General features: G+C 44.8%; 1 protein-coding gene across 19 annotated transcripts in view; it reads right to left on the reverse strand.

Annotated features, from left to right (window-relative positions):
• TBL1XR1 (TBL1X/Y related 1) overlaps positions 1-19,002 on the reverse strand; it is a 269,891-nt gene that overhangs the window by 114,639 nt on the left and 136,250 nt on the right. For 2 of the 19 annotated variants that reach the window (XM_053306082.1, XM_053306091.1), the window contains exon 3: positions 7,841-7,907. The exons of 15 other annotated variants lie outside the window; for them this stretch is intronic. The gene's annotated coding sequence lies outside the window, so the exon portion shown is untranslated. Of the gene's footprint in view, positions 1-7,840; positions 7,908-13,837; positions 13,857-19,002 lie in introns of those variants that run through there. 2 more of the 19 variants (XM_053306084.1, XM_053306087.1) reach the window with 2 other exon arrangements.

The following is a 19,002-nucleotide window of genomic DNA, read 5'->3' on the forward strand; positions in this document are numbered from 1 at the left end:
GACAAGTCTGGATGTTACAGGGCATAGAAAACTGGCAAGAGAGGCTTTAGAATATCCCCAACCTACGCTGGCAAAAGGTGCTTCATATCACAGATGTCTTTATATCATATTATAGCATCCAATTTACGCACTTCAAAACTAGAACTGCCAAGAATATCGGTGCTGGCTACCAAAAAAAAAAAAAAAAGCTTCATGGGCTGCTAAAATATTACTGGGAGAAATACAATTAATTACCCATAAAACCCTTCACAGCTTAGGCCCAGGGTATTTAAGTGAATGCCTTCTTGGTGTGGTCATCTGTGGAGGTCCACCTGCAGTTGCCACTTGCATGTCTGGTGGCAAATTGGCATTGGGCCTTTTCGGGAGTAGCCCCTGGGCACTGGAATGAACTCCCTGCAAGAGTGAACAGTTTGGCATCTCTGGTGATTTTTAGGGAGGCTTTGAAGACACACCTGTTTAACCAGGCTTTAGGGTGATGTTTTAAATGCTTAATTTTTAACTGTTTTGAACTGCTTCCATTGGTTTTAACTGTTTTACACTATTCATTTAAATTGTTATCTATCGTATTTCTATACCACCCCAGAAATAATTTCTGGGTGGTTTATAATTAAAACGCAACAACAATCAAAAGTTGCCAGTGGCAGCCAGGTTGGTCTCTGGGTCATATCGGAGAGACCACATTACTCCTCTGCTGATGGAGCTTCACTGGCTGCCAACAGGTTTCTGGGCAAAATACAAAGTGCTAGCTGTAACTTACAAAGCCCTAAACGGTTTAGGCCCTGGGTATTTAAGAGAGCGTCTTCTTCACTATGACCCACACAGCCCATTGAGGTCATCTGAGGAGGTCCGTCTCCAGTTACCACCAACTCATCTGGGGGCTACACAGAGACGGGCCTTCTAGGTTGCTGCCCTGAGATTGTGGAATGTGCTTCCTGCTGAGATACGATCCTCCCCATCTCTGGCAATTTTTTAAAAAACACCTGAAAACCCATCTTTTTACCCAAGCTTTCCCAGCTTTTAAAAATTGTCTGTTTTTAATTTTATGGCTGTTTTTAAATTGTTGCATTGTTTTAATTTTTATATGTGTTTTAATTTTTTTTATGTTACCTGCCCAGAGACAAAAGTTTGGGTGGTGTAGAAGTTTAATGAATGAATGAATGAATGAATGAATGAATGAATGAATCATATAAACCAAATTAAAATAGCCACCAATAAAACTATAACACACCACAAACTACAAACCTGATAAAATTTGTTTTGACAAATTTAATGGTTTTAAATGTTAACTGTTATTTGTTTAGCATTTACTGTAAACCACCATGAGACATTGTAATTTTGGAGGTACAGAAGTGTAATGCATACACATGTGAAACAAAACATACATCCTGATATTCTGAAATAAACTGCAGAAACCGAAGCGGTCAGTAGAGTACCATTTCTTCCTCTATAGTCTCTGGGATATTATCTGACAAGTGCCTCTGATCATCCGCACTCTCCACCCTTCTGGCCCCAAATCTTGTGCCTTGTCCTACGGTCCAGAGAACCAAGTTGGTATCTGAAGTCAGCCTGCGTGCATGATCTTTAGAGAGGGTTCTTGTTTTTTAAAGCCATGTACTGAATAAGAGATTTCAATTTTGTGCTCAGTAAAGGAATCACAACAGCCATGATGCGAGAAGGTTCTTGTGTCCACAGGCAAACAGTGATAGCAGCAGCTGTGGCGGGGAAAGTCTCCAAACTGCCCCTCAAATGACCTCCACTGTAGCTTTTCATGGATGAGGTAATTACTGTAACTACCTCTTTTAGTTCAGTCTTAAGGCTTCTTCTTGTCAGAGGCTGCCAAATGACATGAGACAACTTTGCAAATATAGCTGGCCTCTGCCACAGTGTAAGCTGAGTTGACTTCAGTCCGTCAAATAATACTTGCAGAAATGAGAAGCACAACCATCTTCTTTTGGCATTTTCTATATGACGGATACTGCATTATATATATATATCATGAGTATTATATATATATAATACATCCATATATGTGTGTGTATTATATATGTGTGTGTGTGTAGAGAGAGAGAGATAGACGCACACAAACACACACACACATATACACACACACATATATGGATGGAGGGGCTGTGTGGGTGTTAGCACAGCAGTCTTACATGCTCTGGGACTATTCATTTAAAATAGCTGATTTAAAACTAACTGGCATAGATCAGGAGTTCTCAAACTTGGGTCCCCAGATGTTGTTGGACTACAACTCCCATCTTCCCCAGTCACAATGTCCAAAGGCCAACAACATCTGGAGACCCAAGTTTGAGAACCCCTGGAATAGATGACTTAAAGTATCTGGCTAGGATCCAAACTGTAGCCCTGCCCCACAGTGTGGACTGGGGAGATCCTTATTCTGGCAACAGCTCCTGCTGCCTCATGGGGTTCTGTTCTGAAGGGCCCCCAAGTGGAGAAGGGTGTTCAGGAAGGGCACAGTGCTGCCACTAGAAACGAGGAACTGAAACAGCTCCAGAGTACCCGTGGAACTTTGGCCACTGCGTACTGACCTCTGCTGCTTTAGCATTAATGCTGTCAGCCTCATTAAATACACAAGTTAATTGGTTTACAGTTTAGTATGATCCAAGGAATTGTGGTGGTAGAAAAGACAAGGGGGAAATCCTAAGGCTCGTGATTTTATGATATAGTACCTGGAGTTCTCATGATTTTATTATATCAGTACATAGTACTCAAGAGAGCAGCGTAAGAAAAACAAGAGTTTGCTTTCTCATGGAGCTTACCAGTGAAATTTAGACCAATGAGGAGGGTGAGGGATGAATGCTAGTAAATGCAGCTACACATAAGATGTGTCCTGTCCTGCAACAAGAATCCGTGAATCAACAAAGGCAAGGCAGGTTTCAGCACCACAGACAGCTTAATGGGCCACACGTTGCTCCAACAGCAATCAGGAATTCCATTCTGAAATAACTTTGCACTCAGGCTCTCTTAGGCTGCACCTCCTTGCTTGGCAAGTGGAAGCCTTGAAGAGAGAGCCTTCTGCCCTCAAATCTGGTACTCCTCTTCCTCTAACTGATTCAGGTTAGCCTGTCAAGGCTGTCGTGTAGATATTATAGAGCGTAATGGTGTGGGAGGGGGCAGGTTCTTCAGGGGGCATGGGGTTGTGATTAAGGGATTGCAATTCTGGGGTACTTGCAGGCTGTGGCCTGGGACTAGTTCTCATGCTGTCCTTGCCTCCTTAGGATCAGACTGAGTCACTAGTCTGGGCAGGAGTCATAAGATGATGAGGTCATAGCTCTGTGATAAAGCACCTGCTACAAAAAGTCCCTGGTTCAATCCTTGGCATATCCAGGAAGGACTGGGAAAGAACCTGAAGAGCTGCTGCCAGACAATGTAGACAATACAAAGCTAGATGGACCTGTGGTCAAACCCATATAAGGCAGTTTTGTATGTTCATACTTATTCTTCATTTCAGATATTTCCTTTGGTGACTTGTCTTCTAACTATGTCAAAAACCAAAACACAAGGCCTAAGCTCTTCAAGCTTCCACCTTTTTTAGCCTACTTTCCAGTCAGCTTATGAAATCACCTAGCATTCTCTGTGTGTGTCCCTATCAACTTCGCAATGCCTAGACCAATATGAACCAAATTGGGTACAGTTGTAGGGACACATAGGGACACCTCAATGGCATAGTTTGAGATGATGTCATCTCATCTACCCCAATTTGAGGTGCAAGTCAGCTAATTTGTGGACTGTCTAACCCATTTGAACCAAATTGGGTTCTGAATTAGTATATAACATGAAACTCTGGTTTGTTCTGAAGTGTAAGCTTTCACTCTGCTTCTTGCACGCAAGGCAGAGGAAAGAAGGGAATGCCCACAAGCTTGTGGTGTTGTGAATCTCATTTAGATAATGCTAAATCATGGTTTAGATAGTATTACATTTGAACTGGGCTATTGCAGAATTATTTCAAAATCATGTTACAGGTAGCAGTGGAGAGAATGAGAAGAGGAGATACAAACCACCCCCATTTTTGTCTCCTTTTCCTTATTCTATTTTCTGCCCTGCATTGAATACAAAAATTCTTGGAGCAGGGAGTTGGCCTCTTCTTGTCCACTGATGGTGCTATACAACAATATTGGAGGGGCAATTGTGAAATTTGGCTATCTGAGCCCCCGAGCATAGGGTGGTTTAAAATTTTGCTCCAGATGTTGTTGGACTGCAATTCCCACCATCCCCAGCCACAATACCATTTTGGCTACAACTCCCATCATCTCCAGGCTGAGAATGATGGGAGGTGTAATCCAACAACATCTGGGCACCAAATTTGCCACAGGGACAAAAGATTTTCCATTGCTGATTTTCCCCTATAATCTTGAGCCATGGGAGAGTGCTGGATCCATTCCCAGTTTGTCCAGAGGAATGACTACGCCAGCCAAGCTTTTTCAGCACCTGCATAAACCTAGATAGGATCCCAGAACACACCCTGGAATCCTCTATAAATTTGGGGCTTCTGGGACCATCAGGCATGCCTTCCTTGGCAGGGAGCATCAAAGTGGAAAGGATTCCCAGGGGGTAGGTAGTATGCAAACTATGGACCAAGAGGTTTCTTCTAGCCCTACAAAAATAACGCTTCTGTGATTACATGGTCTCTAGCAATTTTAAATGCTTCACACCAAATAAAGAAAAGGGAAAGGGAAAAGAAAAAGAAAAAGCCCTGGTTCATGTCACTGAGAAATGCAATCTTCATCTATAAGGTGCTAATTCAATTCCGAGCGTACGTTTAAAAACCTCTGTAGACACAAAGTACACCACTCTTTATCTCCAGCTGAAAGAATTGCAGCAGGCAATTGTGCTCGCACACAAGCAGTGCCCATTGCTTTGGGTTTGTGTGTGGAATATAATACACCCTTTATTTCAAAAGTGATGTAACCCTATTCATGTAATGGCTCCTTTCAGGTAGCAGGGAGCCGACTAAAGATAACAGAAGCATCATAATGGGGGGGAAATACAATAGGCCATCGGACTATGGAAGAACTCTTGCACTGCAGCTTCTTCTGTTGCTTTTCACAAAGTAAGAGATCCTAGGATCAGATTTTCATGGGGTGTGTGTGTGTGTGTGGCATGGGATGCAACTCTAGAACTTAAGCGTCTACAAGGTTTCCTGGTTGCAGGGAAAGCTTGAAAACAAAGTCTCCAAGCAATGTGTGGAGAGCACAAAGACAGAAAATTCTCTCTCCATCTTTCATAATATAGGAGGACCTCATAATTCGTGGGAGTCAGGTTTCTGCCCTACAACCACAAATGCTGAAATCACGAATACTGAATCATTGTGCCTACTGGAAAAGTGGGGTGAAGTTTCAAAGCCTCGGAAAACGACCCCAAAGCCACCAAATCAGCCCCAAATCAGCTCAAACAAGGCTGCAGGACATCACTGTTCAGATCAAATGCTCTCCCACACCTCCAGCAAGCCTATAATAATGCAAATAGTAATAGGATGACTAAATTTTTAACACACAGTACCTTGGACCAATTTACAATGGATGCAGAACCAGTTTTTTAAATTGTCCAGCGCATGGTGTGACTTCCAGATCAATTTTGAAAGGATGATTAAAATCCATTTTTAACGTACAGCTCTTTGGACCAATTTACAGTAACAGTACAATGGACGCAGAAGCAGGGTTTTTCATTGTTCAAGTAAAGTACAGTTGTACAGTTTGACTATACAGTTCAATTGGGATCTTACCAGGCTTGCAAGGTGCTGTAGGATGTTCCTCTGAGAAGGTCACTGGGAATGGGGGGAGCTGGGGAAGGGAAGGCGCCAAAAGGCTCCAGAAAACAGTGGATACATGAAACACTGTACTGCAATTGTTGAAACTGGTGCCTTTTTAAAACCATGGATCAGTGAAATTACGTATACTGGGACTGTGAATAACAAGGTCCTCCTGTATGAAAATTCGGGGTCATACTGAAATACGGGTTGGCAGAAGATTAAGGAAAACCCAAAGAATGTACTTCTTTGCAGAATTGATTTATGGCAGGAGCTTTCAGGATGTTGGACTACAACTCCCATCCCCCCAATTCACAATGGCCTTTGGATGATGGGAACTGTAGCCCAACAACCACTGGAGACCCAAGTTTGAAAGTCCCAGATTTATGGAAATCATGAGATGTGTTTTATAACAGGACAGAAAAATTTCCTTTGGATCTAGAAGCCAGCCCTTTCCTGAACCTTTCTCTTCATTTTTAAAGGCGGGGCAATTAAAAATCTCAGTTACTACAAAGGCCAGTCTCCAATCTCCCATGGTTGGGTAAGGTGACTGAGAGAGTGGTGGCTAGCCAGCTCCAGGCGGTTTTGGAGGAAACCGATTATCTAGACCCATTTCAAAATGGCTCTAGAGCTGGCTATCTGCCTTGGTCGGCCTGATGGATGACCTTTACCGGGGAATCGACAGAGGGAGTGTGACTCTGTTGGTTCTTTCGGATCTCTCAGCGGCATTCGATACCATTGACCATGGTATCCTTCTGGATCGCCTGGGGGAATTAGGGATAGGAGGCACTGCTTTGCAGTGGTTCCGCTCCTGTCTCTCGGGCAGATTCCAGATGGTGGAGCTTGGTGACAGTTCCTCTTTAAAATGGGAGCTATTATATGGAGTCCCTCAAGGCTCCATTTTGTCACCAATGCTTTTTAATATTTACATGAAACTGCTGGGTGAGGTCATCAGAAGATTTGGTGCAGGGTGTTATCAGTATGCTGATGACACCCAAATCTATTTCTCTTTATCATCATCATCTTCATCATCAGGAAATGGCATTCATTCCCTAAATGCCTGCCTATAGGCAGTAATGGGCTGAATGAGGGATAACAAACTGAAGCTGAATCCAAGCAAGACGGAGGTGCTTATTGTGGGGGATTGGAATTTAAGGGATGAGTTAGATCTTCCTGTACTGGATGGGCTTACACTCCCCCAGAAAGAACAGGTACGCAGCTTGGGAGTGCTCTTGGATCCAGACCTCACCATGGTATCTCAGGTGGAGACTATGGCCAGGAGCACTTTCTATCAGCTTCGGCTGATTCGACAGCTGCATCCATTCCTTGAAAAGAACATTCTCAAAACAGTGGTGCATCAGCAGATAACCTCCAGGCTCGACTACTGCAATGCATTCTACGTGGGGCTGCCTTTGTACGTAGTTCAGAAACTTCAGTTAGTTCAAAATGTGGCAGCCAGGTTGGTCTCTGGGTTAACCCGGAGAGACCATATTATGCCTGTCTTAAAACAGCAGCACTGGCTGCCGATATGTTTCCGGGCGAAATACAAAGTGCTGGTTATTACCTTTAAAGCTCTGAATGGCTTGGGTCCGGGTTACCTTAGAGAGTGCCTTCTTCGGTATGATCCCCATCGCTCGTTGAGGTCATCTGGAGAGGTCCATCTCCAGTTGCCACCGGTAAGTCTGGTGGCGACTTGGAACCGGGCCTTTTCTGTAGCTGCTCCTGGTCTATGGAATGCACTCCCGGCAGATATCCAGAGTTTAGGCTCACTGTTGGCCTTTAAGATAGCCCTAAAAACCTATTTATTTGGCCTGGCCTTCCAAGGCTTGTAAAGTGTTGTTGTTTTTAAATGTATTTTAATTGGTTTTAAATAGTTTTAATCATTTTTGAATTATTTTTATACTGTTTTTAGCATTGTTTTAATTGTGGGTTTTATGTCTTTTAAAAAGTTGTTTTACACCTCCCAGAGCCTCTGGATGGGGCGATTTATAAATGAAATAAATAAATACACAAATATATCAGTCCTCCTCCATAAAAAAATACAAGAGAATAATCATGGAGTGTCCTTACCAGAACCACTCTCTGAAACCCACAAAATTGTGATGTGGCAGCAGTACAGCCCTTGATATTACACCACCTGCAACACAAACCATACGATGATACCTTTTGTCAATGCTCTTTTTTCAAAGGATATTGGATAAAGTACAGCTATTTATCTACTAGCCTCTGCACTGAAATACATCAAGACAGACGCATATGGCAATTATGTTATGCAATTGACACACAGGGCTTCTCAGAAGCTTCAGTTCATCCAAAACATGGCCGCTAGACTGCTAACTGCAACTAGTTTTAATTCACGGAATGCTTGGTTTTTCCAAAATTTGGCAGCAACCCAACACAGCATGCACCAAAGGATTTACTGGATAGGGCTATACACATTTGAAAATGTCACAATCAGGTACAACACAATCCTACAAATGTTGGTTCGGCGTCCTTTGGCCTTTCAGAATGCCAAAAATCAAGACTGGGATCGGGATTGCATTTTTTTTTTCATAACCCTCCAACTGATGTTTTAAAGCAACCAGGATTTTTTTAATTATGATTGTGAAACCCCAAGGAAAAAGTAATGCAACACCAGAGAATAACAGGGCAAGTGATATAACATCAGAAAATCTCCTAGAGAAACATGGAAATTGGCTGGATTTAAAATGTGAGCTAAGAAATTGGCTAAAAACTTTTAAAAGGAAATCACCCATGCCCACTCATGGGTGAGTGGACAGGCAGGCAGAAGGCAGAAGATGGGGTGGATTTTGCCAGCCATGATCACGAGGAAAACAAGAGCAGATTCCCACTGCCATTTGGACCTTCGGAATGCTCCGATTTTTCCTGAACAGGGTTGAAGAAGTCAGAACCAAAACTGGTTTCCCAAGTTCAGATTGGGAACTTCTCCAACCTTCCCCAAATTGGCCCATGTTGGGCCATTTCTGATGTTCCCAACCCGATATTGCACAGTCCTACTGCTGGATTACTGCCAGAGGGTTTCAGAGCGGGTATTACAGTTAGTGATGTGCTGCAGGGAAACACCAACATATATTTAATTAATGTCAGATCTAACAGATCCACAGCTATTTATCTGAACTCATAAACCCATACAGGGCAGAAGTTAAACATTTTGTTTTAACATCTTAACTCTATAGATTGAGGGAAATGCTTGTGGTACAACCCTCTAAGAACCGTACTACAGAGAAACCATGATTTTCCAGACTAATTGTATGCATATTGGAGTGGGGGGATTAGTCTGGATCAGGCATTGTCCAAAATTAAGCCCCCCCCCCCAAAAGATGTTCACAAAAGTTGCTAAAATAAGCTAAACACAAGTTTTAGCACCACAAAACATGCAACTTTTAGGACACAGAAGGTGATGAACAAAAACAAAAAGTTTGTACACCACCGTACAGAATACTCTTTGGGACACAGAAACTGGTTTTACTGCATAAGGCCACACAGCATATGCCCAGGACAGCAGTCAAGAGCAGAATGAGGAGGTAAAATGGCCAAGCTTCTAGCTCTGCAAACACTGTCCGGAAAATCTGAAATCTGGACTATTGGGATCTGGAAAACGGAGATTTCAGTTGGAGGATTAGATGCTTCTTCATATTTGAACAGTTCCTGACTATGGGAAGCTAGCATGTCAGGTTCTAGTTTAGTTTTCTCCTAAACACAACAATCTTCTATGAGATTGATTGATTGATTGACTTACTTCACGTCAGGGAATTTTCAAAACATGTGATTGGACACCTACAATCTGGTGGCACAGTCCCAGTAGGGCTTTATCACTTTTCCTGGATACAGAGATTGGCTCCAAGTACCAGGCACAGTTCATGGTAGAAGTGACTGGCAAAGAATTCACACCGATAGCGTTTTCACAGTATAAGCTCACAGAGCGAGCAATAACTACTATGCATCACCACAAACATGATGTGATCAGGCATTTACTTTTAAATGAAAACTGGAATCCCCAGGGGTCTTACAAAAGTTTCAGTATATACGTCCCAATGAAACACAGGTCACTCTTGCTCGGTGAGGGGGAGAGGAACCTTGGTATTCTTGTGCATGGAGGGAGCGGGGAATTTTTCAAAAGAAGAACAAAACTCACACAATGTATTTGTTTGCTTACACTGCAAAGCTATTCCAATAATTCCTTTGCAGGCTTCAGTTTACAGTGGGGTGTCCCCCCACCCCTTGGTGCTTTTAAAGTTTTAATTTAACACTGTAATTGTTGTTTTATTAAGCCCCATAATTATTTTTAATTAGTTGATGACAAAAATGCATTTGTCTGAAATCTCTACTTTCAAAGCCACAGATGCCTGGTGCAAGATTGTTCTTAAACAGTATCTCAAACAACCTAATGTATAGCTTGCATCTTTTCAATGCCACCCAGGTCCTCTGCCCACTTGTCTGGTGACAGTACATGAATGATGTGGTAGAATGTTCACAATGATGTGGTAGAATGTCCAGTACCAGAGAGGCCACACCAAAGAGTGCCATCAAGTCAGTGATGGTTTCAAGGTAAAACCCTGAAGTAAAACATGGCATCCAAACATGGTGCCATTGGTTTATTTAATTGTATGAAATCATACAAGCTCCAGTGTAGTGGTTAGAGCGTTGGACTAGAATCGGGGAGACGCAAGTTCAAATCCCCATTCAGTCATGATACCTGCTGGGTAACTCTGGGCAGTCACTTCTCTTTCACCCTAACTTACCTCACAGCGGGGTGAGGATAAACGTATCCATGGGCATAAACGTATCCATGAGCACTGCTCTGGGCTCCTTCATGAAAGAGTGGGATATAAATGTATAAACCAACCAACGGGACCATGTTTGGATGCCATGAGAGGCAATCAGACTCTAGCACCTTACTTCCTGCACCGTCAACAGTCTGTTCTCATTTCAAGTCTGGTGGAATTATCGTGGTAGCTGAAGGATGCCATTGCCATCTAGGCTGCAGTACCAACCTGTTAAAGCACTGTCAGCTGATTCCAAGGGCCAATCCCGACCCACCAGGCCCTATCAAACCCTAACATTAGGGAAGGAACAATGTGAGCAGCTTGGCTGTAGCACAAGGACCGTTTTGCATTTTGACCCCTGCCTGCTTTTGACTACGCACCTGCTTCAGACTCTCCTGGTCCTGGTTTGCCTGCATCCAACCGTTGTCTGTTTCGTCCCTGCCCCAGCCTCGTTTGGACTGACAGCCAGCCCCTCTTGGAATCAGACAACCTAAAGCCCAACTCCTGCTGCAACCTGACCACGCAACAGATTTTAAGAAGGCCTCCTGAGATGTCACTAGTCAGAGGAGGTGCATGAATAATATTTTCAGTGGTCAAAGCCCTTCTAATTACTTGTGAAACGGGAATAATTTATGCAAAACTAGAAATTTGGCCAGTGTGCTCAATTTATATAATATATACAGCAGGCCTTGACCAATTTTCTTTGGATCTAGGAGTCAGACAAGGAGCCCTTTCTCACGACTGGTGAGAAAGGGCTACAGGGTCAGCGGGGAAGAAGCCTTAAAAAGCTTACCTCCCCACAGACTATCCTCGATGAGCGACCGGATGTGAAGACTGCACGCCCAGACGTGCAGCTGCCTCCTCAGGTAGAGCGGAGATCAGGGTGCCAAGAGACATCACCCTACCCCTGGAAGTCCCATAATGCACCTCACACAAGTGTGTGGTGCATTATGGGGATCCTCCCTCTTCTCCCCAAAGCCAGCCGGGAGCCTCGCAGTCTGCCAGCCCCGAATGAAAGCAGCCGGGGCTGGCAGACAATTACAAAAATTGGGTTAAGAGAGCACTTGCTCTCTTAACCTCATTTAGGAGGGTGGCAGGCTTGGCGGGTTGGTCGCCGAGGCGCTGCCTGGATCGGGCCCAATCCCGGAAGTTCTCACACGTGGGCAGGACTGGGCTTGGCTTTGTTAGCCCTGTTTTGCCTGCATGTGAGAACAACCTCAATGGATTCTTCACAGAATTATTGGACTTAGTGGACAGTGTGGAAGATGGAGAGTAGCACGTGCTTATCTTTATCCCTTTACAAGCAACGTACTTAAAACAGGAACAGGGCTGCCTGGGACAAAAGGATTTTACTACTCCAGCTCGACGCCATGCCTCCTTGGTGCCTTGTCAAATCCTGATATACAGATTGGAGATTCCAGCTTTGCTAGATGCAGAATTTAGACTGCCAGGGAGGAGACAGGCTGAGATCCTAACCCAGTGCACACATAAAGAGAGACTCCAGGTGTCGGCCACAGAGGGCGAGCTCTCACAAGACGCGGAGTTTGACTTACGAGATCTCATAACAAACTCTTGTGAGACAAGGAGGTTATTCCCACGACCAGGAGAAATCGGGCTAGGTGCGGCTCCGTGGCTACTCACGAGTAGACCCCCAGCGGGCGGCTGAAAAGCAGCCTCCCGGCTCAGGGGTCTCCCCAGGATGGCCTGTGAGCTTGCACAGGGCATACTGGAGCTTCTGGGGGCCGCACGGCCCCTGAACTCTCCAGCCCCCATTGGCTCAGTCACGGAGTTGGCAGTTGTGTGGGTGGCTGCCCTGCTCGTGTGTGGGGAGAGCGGGCTAAGCCTGCTCTCCCCGCTCACCCTCCCCAGGCGGGTCTCGTTGATCGTGAGACCTGCCTCAAGGCGTTCTGGGCCCCCCAGCTGTGTCAGTGAAGCTTTGGCATTATATAAACAAGGCCGACCGATGATGAGGGGCCAGACTGGTGAGGGCTGCCAAGGAGGAAGGAGCTCAAGGAGCCAGTGGCCCAGGGCTAACACGGGTCCTGGTCATCTTATGAGGCTAACAGGCGACCTCCCTGGTGGCTTGAGGGCCCATACCTATGAGGACGGACCTAGGTGGCCCCAAAAAGGGATTGGCAATTCTCTGCCTTACCGCGGGCCTCCACAGTCTCATTAGTTGAGATGTCAGTCATCCAGTTTTATTTCTATTTATTCTTTAGTATGGGGTACACACAGTCTATCTACTTTCAACTGCTTGTGGCCAAAGCAGACGAATTTACTCAAGTGGAGATAAAAACTGATTAAAGATTAAAACATTCCAGACAAGTATTTTAGTCATGTTTACAAAATTATTACATCTTCAAATATAATGAGTTCGGGCTCCTTTTTTAAAATCATTAACAGCATGCCTTCTTCACATATTTGAGCATGAATCTCTGAGAGATTATTATAAGCAAAATGGGAATGTTACATTTGACCGTCACAAAAGTATGCCCCCAGGTTTCCACTTTTCTTCTGCTACCCCCCTACATTTTCCATAATAAATCCTTTTAAGGGTTTAAGAATGCTGCTTTGCAGACAGTCTAAATTTAAACACAAGGGCACACACGCACCACACAGAGACTTATCTCAACATGCTGGCATGGTCTGCTCTCCAAAGGACCCTCACAGTATGTAAAAAAAGGTTTCCAAAAGCTTTCAAGCAAAGACCTGAATGAGCCATAACATGAGGACTACTTTGAAAAAACACATCTGCAGTGTTGCAGGTTAGCAAAAGGTCATCTAGTCTAACCACACACTGAAGCATGACTGTCAAGCATAGAAAGATGCCTCCTATCTAGTCAGACAATTGATCCGTCTAGCACACAACTGTCTACACTGACTGGCAGTGGCTCTTCAAGGCTTCAGGCAGAGGTCTTTCTCAGCCTTACCTGAATGTGTCAGGAATTGAATCTGGGATCTTCTGTATGCACGTGAATGCTCTACCACTGAGCTACAGCCCCATCCGCGAAGGGAAATATGTAACAGCAAACAGTGCTTACATGTACAGCTGGACCTGGGTATTTGTGGAGGTTCCATTCTGTGATAAACTGCCCTGAGCCATTTTTGGAGGGGCGGTATATAAATCAAATAAATAAATAATAAATAAAATAATACCACGGTTGCTGAAACCACGGCTGCCAAGGCATTACAGTCTATTGGGGTTTAGGTTCCTGGAGGGCCAAAACACTTGCCAACCCGCCCCCCCCCAACACAAAAACCTCAAAGCAAAGTGCCCTACCGTACTCCATGCTCCAGGATTCACATCCCGTGCTCCGTGGGTCTCCAGAAGTCCAGCAATCCCCCCAAGGAGTCCAAATTTTGCCGCCATTCAGCGATTTTTGTGGGGAACAAGATTTTAAAAAACTGAATGAGCCACAAAATGGCTCCCACACTCAAAATGGAGGCCTGAAATGACCTCTGAGGTAACTTATGGCCACCCCCCAACCCACGGATACACAAATTTAACCCTTTCTCCCCTTTTTCTCATATGCTGAGGTAGTGTCAGTTCCCCGACCATGGATATGCAAAACCGCAGATGTTGCCTCCGCAGGTAACAAGGTATGCCCGTAGTCATCCATTCACAAACAAACCATGGCAAACCCAGCTTACCAAAGGGGACAATTCATGCTCACTACTGCAAGACTAGCTCTCCAGCCAAAAGGTGAGGACCCACTTCCTCCTCCACAATTTGCATATACACAAAGGCAAATGAAGAGAGCTAGAGTATTTCAGCAAAAAAGTACATGGCAGTGTTACTATCCAGCAACCCGTACACCTCACATAATGGAAAGGACAAATAGGTTTTAGGGGGGGAAAGGGCAGGAAGATTGTGAGCATACGACAGTAAGCTGCAATGTATACAACTACCAGGTGGAAACATAATCCAGTAGCAGGGTAATACTTGAGGAAGTAGGGGACAGAGAGAAGAAGGACGCATAGATGAAGGGAAAGGTAGGACAATGTTTGCAGCGAAGCTGGGGTTAGCACTTGTCCACTCATCTAACTACAGGCCATCTCTATCACCATGTTCCTATGTACAATCCCATCTGATGGATATCTAAAATTCACTGAATTATTTTAGAACTGGAAAATGGTGGCCAACATACTATGCAATGGAATATCAGTGTGTCCAGCCCAGAGGGCTGCTGTGCACATGAAAGGCAGCCCCAAGGCTATCGTGGAGGCCGGCTAGCATGCAAGCATTTCCATAGTGCTCCTTCCATTGCTCCAATGGAAGTAGCATGATGCAGGTGAGGTGCCTGTAAGCTATTTCAAGTAACTGTAGAGCTGCCCGCCTCTGCAACACCCCCTGGGGCTGCCTTTCATGTGCAGCACCAGTGGGTTGGAAATATCAACGTTCCATTGTGCAGCATGTCAGTCAGTGCTCTGGAGGACAGATTCTGACTGGAGATAGCATATTACACCTCCCTTTCCTCTTCACCTCAAATCTTATACAGAAATCTGAGGAGGCTCTAGAGGAACTAGAGCAACACAGATCCCTTCACACCCATCATATGCAAAGGTCATGAGAAACAGTTGAACTGATTTATCACGTTCTTCAGTGGTTAAATTTGAGAACAACCTGTTTTTCACAAGGGAAAGTGACATGTCAACAACCAACTTCAAGGAATCATGCACTATTAAAATAGTTAATAGCTTAATAACCAGTCATTTCTGTACTCCCACCAAATTGAGTAACGTTTCCCCAAAAAGATATGTTTTCCATTTCAAAGCTTATACCTCACTCAATTTACTAAATGAAAATAGGAACAGAACATGAATTTTATTAGAGAATAAAAATAGACAGAGAATGCACTAAAAAGGCAATAATGTGTTAAGTGAATTACTGCATGTAGTTAAGAGTTTCATGTCAGGAAGTTGACAGCAGGAAAATATATGACATCCTATAAACATGTACATGTTCAGCTTTGGGATATGAGAGAGAGAAAGAGAGAGAGAGAACGAGCACGCCAGGGTCTCCAGCACCTTGCTCCTTGCACCACTGAAGGAGATCTCAGGCAAAAGTAGTTATCGGCCAAGGATGTAGGAGGCATGGACAGGCTGATGACAACCTCCCCCACCCCAAGTCACTGCTGCCTGCATGTGCATGTGGTAGCTACACCCCTTGCATCAATGTCAGATGCACGTCGACGCAGGGGGTCACGAGGGAGAGGAAGGAAAGCATCCAGCCGGTGTATGGTTGTGAAAGTGCTTTTTACACAGCAGCTTTGTAACTCTTAATGTCACTTATATAGCACCATTTGTAAAGATAAGGTAAAGTATCGAAAATCGAAAGAGAAAATCAAAATTGAATAAATAAGTAATAAGTGTGCTGTCAAGTCAATTTCGACTCCTGGCGCCCACGGAGCCCTGTGGTTTTCTTTGGTAGAATACAGGAGGGAGTTTACCACCGCCGGCCTCAAATCAGGAGCAAGGAAGATGTAATATGAGTACTATCCTTTGTAAAAAAAAATGTTAAACCAATCACATTCCATGCCATATGTAGCTATGTCTGTGTAACCAAACTTTCTTTATTGGAATGTGTATAAAAAACAGTCATTGTGCCAGTTTGGGGCAGAAAGTACAGCAGCTTTTGCTTTTCTGTGATTGTCCCCAGGCTTGTTAAAGGCAATAAAACACAAGGTATCTATCAGCTAAGAGTCTGTACCTGATTTACTGGGCCTTTTTATGGCCCCATGAAGGAGCCCCTCAACACGATGCACTGATAGGGAAGGGGCAGGATGTGGGGAAGGATGCTTGCCCCTCCTTCCTGGTGCTGGCCACACCCCTTGCATCGACATGGTGATGCTGCTGCAAGAGTTGTGACCAGTCACCAGCACTGAGAAGAGGGGACGTGCAGACCCTCTCCCACTCCCAGATGGCACTTTGTTTGCTGGCTGGGTGCTTTCTTTCTCTCCTTTACTCGGAGGGACGTTTCTATGCCACTTTCCTTCCAAGGAGCCCAGGACAGCATACCGAGAAGACAAGGTCTTCTCTGCCCCCACCACCCCAATTTTATCGTCACAAACTCTGAGAGATAGGCTAGGTAGAGAGATGGTGAGTGACCAAAGCTCACCGAGTCAGCTTCATGGCGGGGTGGAGATGTCAACCTAGGCATCCCCGTTCCTACTCTGATACTCAAACCACGCAACAACACTGGCTTTCTGCTGATGAACTAGTTGCATCCCAGAAAGGAGATGGAAAGGCGGCACATGGACATTTTAAATAAACAACAGTCATCACCATGCCACTGTGACAACTTACCCACTTAGGTTATGTGAGGGAGGACACATGGTAACCAGCCAAAGATGTGTGGTGTGAACCATGACGGTTCAGTTCAGCATTTTCAGTTCAATCGTTTTGCTAAAGTCTTTACAGGTCAACCAGCTGCCCAAAGAATCACAGCATTTTCAAGCTGAAAGGGATGATGGAGGTCATTCAGTGCAACCCCCTGCTCAGAGCAAGAAACAGCCACAGTCCCCTGAAAGATGGCCATCCAGTGTCTGCTTGAAAGCCTCCGGAGGACGACAACCCAACACTAAGCAATGCAGATGATTCCACTACTCCTAGTACTGAATCTGCTTCCTTGTCATTTCATCCCACTAGTGCTGCCCTCAGGAGCAACAGAGAACAAATCTTCTCCATCTTCTATTATGCGGCAGCCCTTCAGATATTTAGACAGCTTTCAGACAGTGGGAAATGGAAGCCTGTTAACTTGACATGAAAAAGTGAAGATTCAACATAGCAATAGCACTATAAAATAATCAGAGAAGCAATAGAAATGATTGCACTTCACCCCCACCCCCACCCCCATCCCTCTCCCTCTCCCTCTCTCTCTCTCTCACACACACACACAGCTTAATTGTTCTTTTCACAGCCATGCAATTCTGTGGACCACATTTCAAACACAATGCCTCTGGAGTTGGCAATGGAGGAGGGTTGCAAAAGGTCATGTTGAAACAGCACTGCTGCAGCCACAAATGCAGAGCTAGATGAACACTGCACATCCAATCACTTTAACTAAATTCAATAACCACTCGTTTTGGCATTGGGACGATGGTGCATTATCCACAAATATGCTTTGGAAAATAGCATACATAATAGGTAGCAAAGGCTATCATTACGAGGTGGTCTTGCCCCACTGTTTTTGAACAACCATAAAAATTTCACTGTAGAGTAGCAGAGGACAACACTCTTCTCATGATCAGTGAGAAGAGCTTCAGGTGGGTCTGCGGGAAGAGCGGGTTAACTTACCCCTCCCTGCGCAGACAATCACCAAGCCGTGCTTGGGTGGCCGGATCAGCCGCCCATACGATTACCGGCTCCATCACAGAGCTGGCTGGGGCAGCGGCGATTGGGGGCTGCCAGGCCCCCGGAAGTTCCAGAATGCCCCGTGCAAGTGCATGGAGCATTCTGGGGAGCCCCTCAATGCTGGGAGGCTTGTTGTAGCCTCCTGGTTGGGGGTCTACTCATGAGTCGCCACACCATGGAGCCGAACCATGGCGACTCACAATTTAAAAAACGGGGTTAGCGAAGAGCTCACTCCGCTAACCTCGTTTAAGGGGAGGACTACTTTGGTGGGCTAGCGTGGTGATTCTCACGATAGAGGAAAACCGGGCTGGACTCCTCATTCGTGTGAATAGCCTCTGCATCTCACAGGTCTGATTGATATGGCTGTGGGGCAACTCAGATGCAAGTGCTAAGCCCCAACATGTACCCACTATGAACATGTGACGTCAGCAGTTTACAAGATCTGATAACAATACCCAAATAGATTGGAAGGGGAAAAGTTTAATAGAACATTGGATCTTCCTGACCTTTATACGCAAATTTTTTGCAAGTGGGTGTCTACGTAGAAAGATAATAATCACCGCTGAATATACCTCGTAAAGTACTCCATAATGAGACAGACTTTCTTGCTCTCATTGACATGGTACTCCTGCAACACCCTGAAACACACACAAAACGACGACAACATGTCTTGACTACACCAAGTTCCAGGTCCAGCTGTTGCAACACAAGCAGCCATCATCCAAAATCCAAATTGTGATGCAGAAGTTCACAGTTGTGATGCAGAGGTTCACTCAAATATATTTATGATATCCCTAAAACAACCTGTCCATGAAAGCAAGAGGAGGAACTAACCTTTCAGCCCACCTCTTTAAAAAAAACCACCCTATATGATGCCATATTTATATAATCAAATAGCACAGTTTCTTCTAGTAGGGGCCAGTCCTCTTTTAGTTTGGGGCAGCTTATGGAGCCACAGTTCACTGAAGTGCATATTTTCCATGCAGAAGGTCTCAGGTTCAATTCTTGGCATTTCCAGGAAGGACTAGACTAGAAAAATACTTCTGTCTAAAATCCTGGAGAGCCACTACTGATCAGTGAAAAATCTTAGCT

Source organism: Hemicordylus capensis, chromosome 3 (genome assembly GCF_027244095.1).
Source record: "Hemicordylus capensis ecotype Gifberg chromosome 3, rHemCap1.1.pri, whole genome shotgun sequence".
NCBI classification, from domain to species: domain Eukaryota; kingdom Metazoa; phylum Chordata; class Lepidosauria; order Squamata; family Cordylidae; genus Hemicordylus; species Hemicordylus capensis.